The 16,866-nt window shown below is 41.6% G+C and overlaps 1 protein-coding gene across 1 annotated transcript in view; it reads left to right on the top strand.

Annotated features, from left to right (window-relative positions):
- LOC120529471 (ankyrin repeat and SAM domain-containing protein 6-like) overlaps positions 1-16,866 on the top strand; it is a 212,395-nt gene that overhangs the window by 179,625 nt on the left and 15,904 nt on the right. The window lies entirely within an intron of this gene.

Raw genomic sequence — 16,866 nt, 5'->3', positions numbered from 1 at the left:
GAGGCTGCCACCTAGCATATTAGGAAAATAAAAAATTTATCAGTGCTAATCACTCCAATTCTTCCATTGTATTGACCTTCCAGTCCCAGTCCTTGTTTCATCTCGTTCAGGATACCAGTCCATGTGTGCCATTTATTATACCATAACAGCTGCCATATCTTCCATACTGCAGTCCGGTACTATCCAAGTGACAACATCATGTCCTTTAAGCCAGCACATTTCTGGACACCCCCTTCTTCAGAGCATTCTAAATTGTTGTAAAACAGATCCATCATAAACTATTGGATTGAAATATACAGCCAACATATACTATTCATTATCATAATTTAACAATGGGCCTTTGAGGAAGGCACTTAACCTGAAAATAGCTCCATGGAACCTATTCATTAGCTAACCCTATGCTCAGACCGTCAAATGTGTGTGTGTGTGTGTGTGTATGTATGTGTGTATATATATATATATATATATATATATATATATATATATATATATATATATATATAGATAGATATATAGATATATATATAGATATAGATATACACACACAAGGTTCAATCCCAGCGAGAGGTGCAGTTGAGTGTGTACACCTGATGAGCACAAATAAGGGCAATACATTATTTGACAGTAAGCTTAGTAACATATAAATATATATGTATATGTATATATAGGTATATACATACATTATATTGCCAAAAGTATTGGGACACCTGCCTTTACACACACATTAACTTTAATGACATCTCATTCTTTATACATAGGTTTTAATATGGAGTTGGTCCAACCTTTGCAGCTATAACAGCTTCAAGTTTTCTGGGAAGACTTTCCACAAGGTTTAGGAGATTGTTTTGGGAAATTTTTGACCATTCTTCCAGGAGAGGATTTGTGAGATCATGCATTGATGCTGGACAAGTTTGCCTGGCTCGCTGTCTCTGCTCTAATTCATCCCAAAGATGTTCTATTAGGTTGAGGTCTGGGCTCTGTGCAGGCCAGTCAAGTCCCTCCACACCTAACTCACTGATCCATTCCTTTATAGACTTTGCTTTGTGTACTGGTGCACAGTCATATTGGAACAGGAAGGGGCCATCCCCAAACTGTTCCCACAAAGTTGAGAGCATGAAATTTTCCAGAATGGCTTCGTATGCTGAAGCATTAAGAGTTCCTTTCACTGAAACTAAGGGGCCAAGCCCAACCTCTGAAAAACAAACCATAATCCTTCTCCACCAAACTTAGTACCGCTCTCCTGGCAATCACCATACCCAGACTCGTCCATCAAATTGCCAGACAGAGAAGCGTTTTGTGTCACTTCATAGGACATGTCTCCACTGCCCTAAAGTCCAGTGGTGGTGCATCCGATGCTTTGCATCGCACTTGGTGATGTAAGGCTTGGATGCAGCTGCTCGGCCATGGAAACCCATTCCATGAAGCTCTCTACACACTGTTCTTGAGCTTTTCAAGGTCTGTAGGTGTTGACTTTGCTGATAGTTGGTGACTTTTGCACACTGTGCACCTCAGCATGTGCTGTCCCCGCTCTGTGATTTTACGTGGCCTACCACTTTGTGGCTGAGTTGCTGTTGTTCCCAATTGCATCCACTTTGTTATAATACTGCTAACAGCTGACCGTCGATTATTTGTAGTGAGGAAATTTCACGGATGGACTTCTTGGACAGGTGGCATCCTATCACAGTACCACACTTGAATTCACTGAGCTCCTGAGAGCAACCTATTCTTTCACAAATGTTTGTAGAAACAGTCTGCATGCCTAGGTGCGTGGTTTTATACACCTGTGGCCATGGAAGATGATAGGAACACCTGAATTCAATAATTTGGAGGGGTGCCCCAGTACTTCTGGCAATATAGTGTATGTATGTATGTGTGTGTGTATATATATATATGTATATATATATATATATATATATATATATATATATATATATATATATATATATATATATATATATATATATATATATATATATATATATATATATATATATATATAAACTGCTTAAAAATTAAAGGAACACTTTGAAAACACATCAGATCTCAATGGGAAAAGAAATCCTCCTGAATATCTATACTGATATAGACTGGGTAATGTGTTAGGAACGAAAGGATGCCACATCGTTTGATGGAAATGAAAATGATCAATCTACAGAGCCCTGAATTCAAAGACGCCCCAAAAATCAGAGTGAAAAAATTATGTGGCAGGCTAGTCCATTTTGCCAAAATGTAATTGCAGCAACTCAAAATTGTACGCAGCACTTTGTATGGCACCTGTGTTCATGTATACATGCCTGACAACATCGGTGCATGCTTTTAATGAGATGACAGATGGTGTTGTGGGGGATCTCCTCCCAGATCTGGACCAGGGCATCACTGAGCTCCTGGACAGTCTGAGGTGCAACCTGGTGGCATTGGATGGACCAAAACATAATGTCACAGAGGTGTTCTATTGGATTTAGGTCAGGAAAGTGTGGTGGCCAGTCAATGGTATCAATTCCTTCATCCTCCAGGAACTGCCTGCATACTCTCACCATATGAGGCCAGGAACTGTCGTGCACCAGGAGCCACTGTACCAGCATAGGGTCTGACAATGGGTCCAAGGATTTCATCCTGATACCTAATGGCAGCCAAGGTGCCTTTGTCAAGCCTGTACCGGTCTGTGTGACCCTCCATGGATATGCCTCCCCAGACAATCATTAACCCACCACCAAACTGCTCATGCTGAATGATGTTACAGGCAGCATAATGTTCTCCATGGCTTCTTCAGACCCTTTCACTTCTGTCACATGCTCAGGGTGAACCTGCTCTCATCTGTAAAAAGCACAGGGCACCAGTGGTGCATCTGCCAATTCTGGTATTCTATGGCGAATGCCAATCGAGCTGCATGCTGCTTGATAGTGAGCTCAGGGCGCCTTTAGAGGACATTGGGCCCTTGGGTCACCCTCATGAAGTCTTTCTGGTTGTTTGGTCAGAGACATTCACACCAGTGGCCTGCTGGAGGTCATTTTGTAGGGCTCTGGCAGTGCTCATCCTGTTCCTCCTTGCCCAAAGGAGCAGATACTGGTCCTGCTGATGGGTTATGGACCTTCTATGGCCCTCTCCAGCTCTCCTAGAGTAACTGCTTGTCTCCTAGAATCTCCTCCATGCCCTTGAGACTGTGCAGGGAGACACAGCAAACCTTCTGGCAATGACACGTATTGATGTGCCATCGTGGAGAAGTTGGACTACCTGTGCAACCTCTGTAGGGTCCAGGTATCGCCTCATGCTACCAGTAGTGACACTGACTGTAGCCAAATGCAAAAGTAGTGAAGAAACAGTCAAAAAAGATGAGGAGGGAAAAATGTCAGTGGCCTCCACCTGTTAAACCATTCCTGTTTTGGGGGTCATCTCATTGTTGCCCGTCTAGTGCATCTGTTGTTAATTTCATTAACACCACAGCAGCTGAAACTGATTAACAACCCCCTCTGCTACTTAACTGACCAGATTAATATCTCATAAGTTTCATTGACTTTATGCTATACTCTGATTAAAAAGTGTTCCTTTAATTCTTTTGAGCAGTATATATATACATATATACACGTGGACAAAATTGTTGGTACCCTTCAGTTAATGAAAGAAAAACTCAAAAGGTTCACAGAAATAACTTTAATCTGACAAAAGTAATAATAAATAAAAATTCTATGAAATTTAACCAATGAAAGTCAGACATTGATTTTCAACCATGCTTCAACGGAATTATTTAAAAAAATAAACTCATGAAACAGGCCTGGACAAAAATGATGGTACCCCTAGAAAAGACTGAAAATAATGTGACCAAAGGGACATGTTAATCCAAGGTGTGTCCACTAATTAGCATCACAGGTGTCTACAATCTTGTACTGTCAGTGGACCTATATATAGGGCTCCAGGTAGTCACTGTGTTGTTTGGTGACATGGTGTGTACCACACTCAACATGGACCAGAGGAAGCGAAGGAAAGAGTTGTCTCAGGAGATTAGAAAGAAAATTATAGACAAGCATGTCAAAGGTAAAGGCTATAAGACCATCTCAAAGCAGCTTGATGTACCTGTAACTACAGTAGCACATATTATTCAGAACTTTAAAATCCATGGGACTGTAGCCAACCTCACTAGACGTGGCCGCAGGAGGTAAATTGATGAAAAATCAAAGAGACGGATCATACGAATGGTAACAAAAGAGCCCAGAAAAACTTCTAAAGAGATCCAAGGTGAACTTCAAGCTCAAGGAACATCAGTGTCAGATCGCACTATCCGTCGTTGTTTGAGCCAAAGTGGACTTCATGGGAGACGACCAAGGAGGACACCATTGTTGAAAACAAATCATAAAAAAAGCCAGACTGGAAATTGCCAAACTACATGTGGACAAGCCACAAAGATTCTGGGAGAATGTCCTATGGACAGATGAGACAAAAATTGAACTTTTTGCCAAGGCACATCAGCTCTATGTTCACAGACGGAAAAATGAAGCATATCAAGAAAAGAACACTGTCCCTTCTGTGAAACATGGAGGAGGCTCTGTTATGTTCTGGGGCTGCTTTGCTGCATCTGGCACAGGGTGTCTTGAATCTGTGCAGGGTACAATGAAATCTCAAGACTATCAAGGGATTCTAGAGATAAATGTGCTGGCCAGTGTCAGAAAGCTTGGTCTCAGTCGCAGGTCATGGGTCTTGCAACAGGACAATGACCCAAAACACACAGCTAAAAACACCCAAGAATGGCTAAGAGGAAAACATTGGACTATTCTAAAGTGGCCTTCTATGAGTCCTGACCTCAATCCTATTGAGCATCTTTGGAAAGAGCTGAAACATGCCGTCTGGAAAAGGCACCCTTCAAACCTGAGACAACTGGAGCAGTTTGCTCATGAGGAGTGGGCCAAAATACCTGCTGAGAAGTGCAGAAGTCTCATTGACAGTTACAGGAATCGTTTGATTGCAGTGATTGCCTCAAAAGGTTGTGCAACAAAATATTAAGTTAGGGGTACCATCATTTTTGTCCAGGCCTGTTTCATGAGTTTATTTTTTTAAATAATTCTGTTGAAGCATGGTTGAAAATCAATGTCTGACTTTTATTAATTAAATTTCATATAATTTTTATTTATTATTACTTTTGTCAGATTAAAGGTATTTCTGTGACCATTGTGAATTTTTGTTTCATTGACTGAAGGGTACCAACAATTTTGTCCACGTGTGTGTATATATACATACAGTAATCCCTCCGCGATCGCGGGGGTTGCATTCCAGACCCCCCCGCGATAGATGAAAATCCGTGAAGTAGAAACCATATGTTTGTATGGTTATTTTTATATATGTTAAGCCTTTATAAACTCTCCCACACTGTTTATAAATATTCCCCGCAGAGTTATACAGCATAATCCCTTTGTATTCTCTTAGATATTAGGTAAGATTCATTGAAATTATGTATATAAACACACTGTTTATATACAGTAAAACCTAAATATTATTTTAAAGATATCGAGTGTCTCCGATATCACATATGTTACAACCATTACGATAGACAGGCCACCAGCAATAAATACGTACAACGCAAGAAAAATAGTATACAGTAAATGTGTGTACAGTGACACTAAACTGTCACTGTCTTAGTACAGACACTAAGTACTGTAAATAGAAAATTAATTATGGTTACTCACCAACAATGACACGATGACTTGTCCGATAACAATGAGTTTAATTTTACTGCACAACAAAGGAGAGCGTTACAGTTCTTCCAAAGTAGCCACTTCAGGCGATTGTGTAGCACTGCCGTTGTTCTTCTTCTGGCAGTCTTTAATGCAAATCCCTAAAGCAGATTCCATCCAGACTACTGCCTTAGTACATCCACTTACAACTCATTTTGCACCCTGGTTAAAAGGACACTGCGGCCGTAGATCTTATATTCCTTTCCTACTTTTTAAATAAAAAGAATCGTAACCTTCAACAAATCCAAAACGTTTACCTTTTCGGCAATTGTTAACATCTTCCGTTTGCGCTTGGGCACGGCCCCTGAAGCAGTATGAGATTGTTTTAGAGCCATAATGAAGGGCTTGACTATGCACAAAGATAAACACAAAAGAGCACAACACTTTACACAGAGAAACACGTTGATGCTGAATGAGCGAGACAAGACTTCCTGGTTAACACTGCATTCAGCAGGCAGGAACTTAACCTCGTGCTCTGATTGGTTAGCTTCTCAGTCAGGAGAACTTAACTGCGTGCTCTGATTGGTTAGCTTCTCAGTCATCCGCCAATAGCGTCCCTTGTATGGAATCAACTGGGCAAACCAACTGAGGAAGCATGTACAGAAAGTAAAAAAGACACATTGTCCGCAGAACCCGCGAAGCAGCGAAAAATCCGCGTTATATATTTAGTTATGCTTTCATATAAAATACGCGATAGATTGAAGCTGCGAAAGTCGAAGCGCAATATAGCGGGGGATTACTGTATATCTATACTAATAAAAGGCAAAGCCCTCACTCACTCACTCACTCACTCACTCACTGACTCATCACTAATTCTCCAACTTCCCGTGTGGGTGGAAGGCTGAAATTTGGCAGGTTCATTCCTTACAGCTTCCTTACAAAAGTTGGGCAGGTTTTCATTTCGAAATTCTACGCGTAATGGTCATATCTGGAAGCTGTTTTCTCCATTTACTGTAATGGAGATGAGCTTGAACGCCGTGGGGGCGGAGTTTCGTGTGACATCATCACGCCTCCCACGTAATCACGCAGTACATAGAAAACCAGGAAGACCTCCAAAAAGCACTGAAGAAAACATGCATTATATAATTGAGAAGGCAGCTAAACAATAAGAAGCGAAGCGAGTGACATATACAACCATATTCATGAGTTCTGCTACTGAAACAAAGCACATGTAAACCTACACTTTAAATTAAGTTCATAGACAGGCTGCGCTGGCGTTTGTAATTTAGTGCCTGCCCATATAAGGCCGTCCGTCAGCGCAATCCAATAGCAAACTCCCACTAAATATTCACGGGTGAAGGACTGTGCTTATGCAGAGGAAGATGAGATGGTCAGGGTGGTGTTTGGCACAAACTCAGCGAAACTGCGAGAGAAAGTTTTAAGTGCCAGGACTAAGGTAACATTAAATACAGCCGTGGACATAGCACGAGATGGCACCTGCACAGCTGGGAACCTTCGATGCATGTACACCGAGCGGCTCACGGAACTGACGCGTGCACAGATAAAAGCAACAGTTCCAAAGAGCTGAACAAAACCAATTACACAATTGAAAAGGCAGCAAAAATATGAAGCGCCTGATACATACAAGCATATTCATAAATCCAGCTACTGCGGAAACAAAGCACACGGTGGAAAAAGTCAATGTCCCGCTAAAGGAAGACAGTGTAAAAAACCCGTGCATGCAGTGTGTCAGGTCTCAGATAACGAAGAAGACTAGCTGTTTATTGATGCAGTAAGAAACGAATCGATGAATGAAACCTGTCATCTTTACAACGATTGACAAACACGGAATGTAACTTGAACACAACACATCCTGCAAATACAACCTGATTGAAAGAAATAATGATAATCAAATCCTTGATGACAGCAACACTCAGTAACACTCACAAAACAAATACTGTATATTGACAGTCATGTTACGTTATTTTTAAAATGTTCCCTTTTCTTTTTCTAGCTTTTTTAACACACTACTTCTCACTGCGATACGCAGGTATATATATATATGTATATATATATATCCCGATCTACATACTAATAATGGATACTTTATTCGCCATCAATGATTGTTTTGGTAAAGCCATACTCAGTGTATTCATTAGATGAACGGTAAAAAGTAAGAGCGAGGGAGGATGACTTATTGAGGCATGCAGGCTGTAGTGCGTCAACTCTATCTGAATTGCGCGATCACATTTGAAAAAATATATCTTTTCAAGTTCTATTTAGTCCATATGTGTCAAACTCAAGGGCCGCAGGCCACATCCGGCCCGGCATGTAATTATATCCAGCCCGCGAGATCATTTTATATACTGTATTATTGTTATTAATGGCCCGCGTACAGTATATGAAGCGCTGGTAACACAATAAACTACAGATCCCATAATGCAGCGCTTCAGCTGCCTTGCCAACACTTACCGCGTAATCAAGTCTAGCTTATGATGCTGCAAGTTATTGCGAAGCTAGCTCACACGATGCTGAAGAGAAAAGTTGATTCTGAAAATAGAGCCTTTAAAACCGATGGGAGGCTGAGTATATGTTTACTGAACCCGTGTGTCTCATTTGTGGAGCTAATGTGGCTGTAATTACAGAATTTAATCTAAGACGGCACTATGAGACAAAACATCAGGGTAACCTGAAAGACCTGAATGCAATGCAGAAGATACAGAAAGCAGAAGAATTAAATAAGAATCTGACACTTCAGCAGACGTTTTTACCCGTGCACAATCACAAAGTGATTTCAAGTGAAGCTGCTTTTATGGGAGACACAAATGCACCAGTGCAACTTGCCCCACTTTCCCTGTTGCCAAGTAATGTTAAACCAAGTCGTCACTACGGTGTTCCCAAATCGCACTTTGCTGATAAACTGAGCGCACTGAGTTTGCACGGCGCTTTGGTGACTTTGAAGAACAAAAAGTCCGTCTACATGCGGCTCGAACCTTGTGCATGTTTGGTAGCACATATCTGTGTGAGAAGCTCTTCTCAGTGATAAAGACTAACAAAACAGCACACAGGAGTCGCCTCACTGATGAGCACCTGCAATCCATCCTGAGAATCTCCACAACACAGAACCTCACACCAAACAGAAACGAACCTGTTGCCAAAAAGATGCCAGGCGTCCAGCTCTAAAATGACATATGAGCAAAGACAACTGAATGATTTGATTTGTTATTGCTGAAAGGAACACATTTTATTTATATTTCCAGGTTTTGTTATGCAGCATGTTCATATTTGAATTTGTATAATTTTGACAGGATATATTTTATGGAGAGCAAAATCTTTTGGGATATTTAAAATCTAAGTTTATTTTTTATATAAAATTACATAAGAGTAAAGAAATTTGAATGTTTGTTCTTTTAACGTTACTTTATTTCTAACTTGTATAATTTAGACAGGATATATTTTTATGGAGAGCAAAATATTATAAGTTGTTTAAGGTTTGAGTTGATTTATTCAGGAATAATATTCCTGTCTGTTTTACCATTCCTACCAAAGATATTTCTGTCGACTAAATAAAAATTCCTTCTATTTAAAATTTAAATAGAACTTGAACAAATACGATAGTTCATAATATTCACACAGACTTGCACGTAAGAGTGGGAGTTATCCGTTTTAACAAGCAGCGTATTGCACTGATACGAAATAGCTGTGTGTGTATATATGTAGATATGTATGTATATGTATATATATGTTTATATATATATATATATGTGTGTGTGTATGTATATATATATATATATATATATATATATATAACAGCAGCACTCATCACTCACAACAGTGACAAAACAATTACATTGACAATCATGTTACGTTATTTTCAAAATGTTTCCTTTTCTTTTTCATTGCTTCTTTAACACACTACTTCTCCGCTGCGAAGCGCGGGTATTTTGCTATATATACTGCATATATCGTTATTTGGAATACATGCATTTCATGTATGTTCCATGTCTACAACAATCTATGTAAACACATCGTTAAAACAGAAACTTTTTTAATGTTTTAGTAATAACTGACAAAATGTAGACATGAAGTGTATAATGTGTGAAGCCTGAAGTCCAAATATCAAGTAAACACTTTCACAAAAGGTACAAATAGAACAAATGCGCTTCTATTCAAGAACATAACTGCAGAAAAAGAACCCACGTTAGGGTGCGACATTGACACTCTTTTGATACGACCGCTTTGGTGTTGCAACAGTAACAGCTGTTGACTGGTAATCAAAACTTCATGGGTTCAACCCTGGATGACTCCGTTTTGAGATGTGAGCTGCTCTTTTTCTTACTATTTTACAATAAAAACATACATTTGATTTGAGTCTGTAACAGCCGGTGTAAATTTATGATACTTGTAAAGTTAGCTGTTTTTTTGTATTCAGTTTTATTCTCTCAGTCGCGTTCACACTCCTCCCGATCTGACACTGCTGTTTTCACATAAAGATGTTCCTATAATAGCGGTGAACTGATGATGACGACAAGGGTTCTACATCGGAGAAAGAATGCACGTCACACTTTTGCCATCGCTGAACTTTGTATATGTACACGTGAAGCTCTGCAGTCTACTTATGCTCTTATATACAAATTACAGTGACGACAGCTTCCACCTACAGATATAGAATCTTAAGTACACGAGTGACTCTCCACACTAGTGTTTAGATCTGGACAGTGTATGTACCCAGATCCCTTACAGATCAGGGAACGCCTTTTACCTCGGAGATGTTCAGGGAGACTGCCAAATAACTTAAATTAAAGCACTTAAAGACCACAGTGTATCATCCTCAGACCGACAGTCTAGTAGAGAGATTTAATCAGACCTTCAAACTAATGGTTCACAAGGTGGTCAGCGGGGACAGGAGGAACCCCAATTTGCCTATTGGGAAGTTCCCCAAGCCTCTACGGGGTTCTCGCCATTTGAATTATTATATGGATGACAACCTCTGGGAATACTGGATATTTTGAAAGAAGGATGGGAAGAAGAGGCTCTTCCCTCTACCAATATAATAGAATATGTCGCACAATTACACGATCATTTTGGGAAAATTCAACCTATTTTAAAAAAAGTCACCTGGAGGAGGTGCAAGCAGCACAGGCCTGCTAATATGATTGTGGTACGACTCTAAAAATTCTTTCTGGGGGATCGTGTCATGGTTTTAGTTTCTACCTATCATTCTAAATTGCTTGCCCATTGGCAAGGCCCTTATGAAATTAACGAGAGGAAGGGCTTGTCGATCATTTGGTGAAAAAAACCCAATCATCAACCGCGCAAGCAGGTTTATCATGTGAACTTGCTGAAGCCGTGGTAGGAATGGGATCCTGAACCGTCCTCCACTCAGCCTCGAACATCCTTTGCTCAAACAAACACCCTTAATTACTGAGCAGAATTAAATTCCAGACAGAGATGGGAACTTCGTACACAGGCCTGGGTGCCATACCGAGCCAACGCGTTGATGGTGTTGAACACCCCGTTATGTACATGAGCCGGAAACTGATTGGGAGACCAGGTATGCAGCGGTGGAAAGGGAAGCTCTCATGATAAAATGGGTAATTACGCAGTTGAGGCCTCTTGGGCCAAGAAATCACTTTTGTGACGAATCATGCTCCTCTACAGTGGATGGCCCTACATAAAGAGTCGAATCCATGGGTCACCAGGTGATTCTTGACCGCCAATCGTACAAGTTTTTGCTTGTTCATCATAAGCGCTCTCCCCATGCTAAGGTCGATGCTCTGTCTCAAGCCCACGACCTCTTGGTGCAGGACGCCGAACCCGATTGGTCTGGGCTGAGGGGGGGCCTAGGTACACATGCGAGTAGGATGTAGCTAAAGGGCCTGAATAATTATAATTCCAAGAGAGACCGGGGGTGGTGGGATGTGCTGACTGTCTCTCTCAGTCACTTGCAGACCATTCTCAGGAAATCCCACCAGGATCTGGAAACTCTGAAGATGGCACTTCTGGCACCTTTGATGACATCACTTCCGGTTCTGAAGCATCTGATGACATCACTTCTGGTTCTGGTGTTTCTGAAGATGTCACTTATGGTTTCAGTCCATTTGCCGTGGTCACTTCTGGTACCCGGCGACACCATTTCCGGTTCTGGGTCACATAACGACTTCACTTCCTGTACTGGCCATCTTGTCCCCATACAATTAGTTCTGTAAACCTATTTTGCAGCCTTGGAACAATATACGAGTGGCTGCCCCAAACCTTTACAATATGTTTGCCTCACTCTTGTTACTATATATATATATATATATATATACATACAGGGTGGGCCATTTACATGGATACACCTTAATAAAATGGGAATGGTTGGTGATATTAACTTCCTGTTTGTGGCACATTAGTATATGTGAGGGGGGAAACTTTTCAAGATGGGTGGTGACCATGGTGGCCATTTTGAAGTCGGCCATTTTGGATCCAACTTTTGTTTTTTCAATAGGAAGAGGGTCATGTGACACATCAAACTTATTGGGAATTTCACAAGAAAAACAATGGTGTGCTTGGTTTTAACGTAACTTTATTCTTTCATGAGTTATTTACAAGTTTCTCTTTGTTTACAGCCATTGACATGTCGCAGAGGTTAACACGTGAGGAGCGGATAGAAATTGTGTTGATGTCTGGTGAACGCAGTAACTGGGTCATTGTAGCAGATTTCAATGCAAGACACCCTACGAGACCACCCATCTCCCATGCTACAGTTAGCAAACTGCTTGCTAAGTTTCGTGAAACTGGTTCAGTGTTGGATTTGTCAAACTGTGGACACATGAAAACTGTCACTAATGAAGAAACATCAGTGGCTGTCCTAGCTTCATTCAGCAAGAGCCCACAGCGTAGCACTCGCTGCATGTCACTGGAGAGTGGCATTAGTCGAACATCCCTTCGGCGCATATTAGCTACTCACAAATGGCACCCTTACAAACTCCAGCTACTGCAGCATCTCAACGAGGATGACCCAGATCGGCGCACTGAATTTGCAGAATGGGCAAAACAAAAGTTGGAACAGGACCCTCAGTTTACGCAGAAGATATTGTTCAGTGATGAGGCAAACTTTTATGTGAATGGTGAAGTTAACAAACAAAACCACCGCTATTGGTCTGACACTAACCCACATTGGATAGACCCCTGCAAGACTGTTGGAACAAAAAAATTGATGGTATGGTGTGGTATATGGGGTACAAAGATAGTGGGCCATTCTTCATCAATGGAAACCTCAAGGCCACTGGATATGCGAAATTGCTACATGATGATGTGTTTCCCTCTTTATGCACTGAAGCTGGCACGTTCCCTGAGTTTTTCCAGCAAGATGGTGCACCACCACATTATGGGTGTCAGGTCCGAGCATTCCTAGATGAACAGTTTCCTGGAAAGTGGATCTGTCGTCGTGGGCCAGTTGAATGGCCCCCAAGGTCTCCCGATCTCACCCCCTTAGACTTTTATCTTTGGGGTCATCTGAAGGCAATTGTCTATGCTGTGAAGATGCGAGATGTGCAGCACCTGAAACTACGGATACTGGAAGCCTGTGCTAGCATTTCTCCTGCGGTGTTGCTATCAGTGTGTGGTCAGAAACTTGTAAATAACTCATGAAAGAATAAAGTTACGTTAAAACCAAGTACACCATTGTTTTTCTTGTGAAATTCCCAATAAGTTTGATGCGTCACATGACCCTCTTCCTATTGAAAAAACAAAAGTTGGATCCAAAATGGCCGACTTCAAAATGGCCACCATGGTCACCACCCATCTTGAAAAGTTTCCCCCCACACATATACTAATGTGCCACAAACAGTAAGTTAATATCACCAACCATTCCCATTTTATTAAGGTGTATCCATATAAATGGCCCACCCTGGGTTGCATCAGCCAGCTCTGGAAGAACAGCCGACTCGTTGCATCTCTCATTAAGTATTCTAAGTAAATCAATCCAATAGACTTCTCCAACAGTTTCTTCTCTGTAGCAGGATTAACATCACATACATTACTTCATCCAGGAACGTCTACGAAACTTAATCTTTGTGCATGCTTAAGAAGGGTGCATTATGTCCTTATAATACAGCTTCATTGCAGTGTAAAAGTACTGTCTGTCTGTGTGTGTATATATATATATATATATATATATATATAGCAATTGTTAACCAATTTTGCTGCATATTATTTCATATTCATTTATTATATTTTGTTCAGAGTGTTATATTTTTAAAATTATTAGTAACCAGTAATGCTTATGCTTAAATAATACAGTTCATGAATAGCGCCTCTTGTAACGTTTAAACTGCATCAACGCTTCCAAGCTTGTTTAATGACCGTGTCATATGCCTAACGTTTTAAGTACCAAATAGCATTTTATTCATTATTATCCATTACAGTATAATTGTGTTTATTGCAGTTTGTTCTGTATTTTTTATCTTACAGTATTTAGTTCAGGCACGTTCTTAGTTTTTATTTGCATTTAATATAGTAGTTTTAAGTTAATATTTCCTTTTTTTCTCTCCATTTTGTTAAAGGAAACCACACACACAGATTCAGTATATCATTTATATAATCATCATTATCTAACACTGGAGTAAACAACTTTTGTAGGTATGAGTGCCATGGATTTTTATTTTAATAAATAATTGCCTGCGGTGGGCTTGCGCCCTGCCCAGGGTTTGTTTCCTGCCTTGCGCCCTGTGTTGGCTGGGATTGGCTCCAGCAGACCCCCGTGACCCTGTAGTTAGGATATAGCGGGTTGGATAATGGATGGATGGATAAATAATTGCTTGGACATCTCTTTGTGAATGTTCTTACCAGACAACTTGTGGCAATTGCATTTTCCACAAAGAACTTAATTTAAAGAATCAGTCAGGTCACAAGTTGAGTCCAATTATTCCAAACGTGTGTAACAATCACATTCAAGAAACCATTTTGAGATGATTTGAGCTTTGTGACATGGAGCGTTATCCTGCTGGAAGTAGCCATCATAAGATGGGTACACTGCGGTCATAAAGAGTAGGCTATGGCATTTAAATGATGCTCAATTGGTACTAAGGAGCCCAAGGTGTGCCAAGTAAATATCCCCCACACCATTACACTACCACCACCAGCCTGAACCATTGCTACAAGGCAGAATGAGTCCATGCTTTCATGTTTTTCACGCCAAATTCTGACCCTATCATCCGAATGTTATAGCAGAAATCAAGACCCTTCAAACCAGGCAATGTTTTTCCAGTCTTCTGTTATCCAATTTTGGTGAGCCAGTGCAAATTGTAGCCTCAATTGCCTGTTCTTAGCTGATAGGAGTGGCATCTGGTGTGGCGTTCTGCTGCTGTAGCCCATCTGTTTCAAGGTACAATGTGTTGTGCATTCTGAGATGCTCTTCTGCATACATCGTACCTTGTAAAATGTGGTTATTCGAGTTACCATTGCCTTTCTATCAGCTCAAACCATTCTCCTCTGACCTCTGGCATCAACAAGGCATTTTTGTCCAGAGAATGGCAGCTCACGGTATACTTTCCCTATTTTAGACCATTCTCTGTAAATCATAGAGACAGTTGTGCATGAAAATCCCAGTAGATTAGCAGTTTCTGAAATACTCAGACCAGCCCATTTTTCACCATTCACCAGGTTGTCTTGACAATGTCAAAGTTACTGCCATGCGACTGGCTGACTAGGTATATGTGTTAACAAGCAATTGAACAGGTGTATGTAATAAATTGGCAGGTGAGGGTTTATGTGCATATACATATATATATATATATATATATATATATATATATATATATATATATATATATATATATATATATATATATATATATATATATATATATATATATTTTTTTTTTTATTTATTTTTTTGTTAGCATGCGCGAGTAGGGGGCCGCGGACGGGTCTTAAACCGCTTCGAAAGACGTCACGTGGGGAGTGGCGGGTACTAACCTTTCTCCTTTGTCTTCCAGGAAAGAGACGCTCCGCCATCATAGCCTGCCCGCAGTACGTCCACTTCCGCCCTTCCTCCGCCATCTTTACTGACGTCAGCAGTCCCATCCTCCCTCACGGTTCCTTCCCAGCATTCCTCCACTTGCGGCCCCTCCTCTATAAAATGGCCACCGACGCCTCTGAAAGGCGTCGCGCATATGAACTGTTTTGTTTATATTTTGACCTATTCTTTTTTTGAAATATTGTGGATTGTCTGCAATATAAAGGGCCAGAAAAACCCCAAACCTTTATACAGAACCGACAGGGACGGGCGGCCACCCCCGAGCCCTCTCGACGCGCTGCGGAAGCACCGCAGAGGCCTAAAGAAAAGCTGGCCTCCCCGCGCTGTTACAAGTGCGGCGAGACCGGCCATCTACTGCCGACCTGTCCCCTCAACACCCCAACGGAGCCGATGGACTGCACCTGGGCCACCGCCGAAAGGTACTGTACTCCGCACCCGCTGGCAAGTCCAACCACGGGAATGGTGTTATTAAACGGGCACTCGGTGGTGGCTCTATTTGATTCCGGCAGCAACATTACAATTGTCGCTCACCGTTACGTATTACCGCGACAGTGGCTTACGCAGCACTTGCAAATCACTTGTGTGCATGGGGAGACCAAGTCTTACCGTTCCGCCCGCTATTACATCACATGGAAGGGGCAAGTTTCCAACTTGACGGTTGCGTTGTTGCCCGATCCCCCCCATCCAGTAATTTTGGGACAAGACTGGTCACACAGGAAAAGCGGTAAGACGAACACCGCTCCCGGGGCCTCGCTAGATCTGGTTATGAGGGGGCGAGGAACCCTTCCCGCGGTCTCCACGCCATGCTCTGAGGCAAGCCAAAATGTCGCAGGCACTTCGGGAGAAGTTTCTCAGGCAACGGACTCTGACCCGGAAGCATCCACGAGCCAGGGAACACTTCCGCCAACCCGCTCCCAAGACCCCCTGAGCAATTTGGACCACCAATTTCGGTCCACGCCTGCCTCGTTTAAAAGGGAGCAGTGGAATGACGATTCCCTGCAGTTTGCCCGGAATGCGATTGTTCTTCCAGGCAGCTCACAAGCTGATGGTTCCATGCCACGCGAGCCCTTCTTTGTGCTGGAAAATAATCCGTTGTATCGGGTGGCAACCCACAAAGGTGAGGTGCGGAAATTGTTGCTAGTGCCGCGTACCTTCCGGCGGGAGGTATGTGAACTAGCTCAC

The sequence above is a fragment of the Polypterus senegalus genome, chromosome 5, assembly GCF_016835505.1.
Source record: "Polypterus senegalus isolate Bchr_013 chromosome 5, ASM1683550v1, whole genome shotgun sequence".
In the NCBI taxonomy this organism is placed as follows: Eukaryota; Metazoa; Chordata; class Cladistia; order Polypteriformes; family Polypteridae; genus Polypterus; species Polypterus senegalus.
Note: the sequence above shows the minus strand (reverse complement) of the source record. Positions and strands in the feature narration are given on the sequence as shown.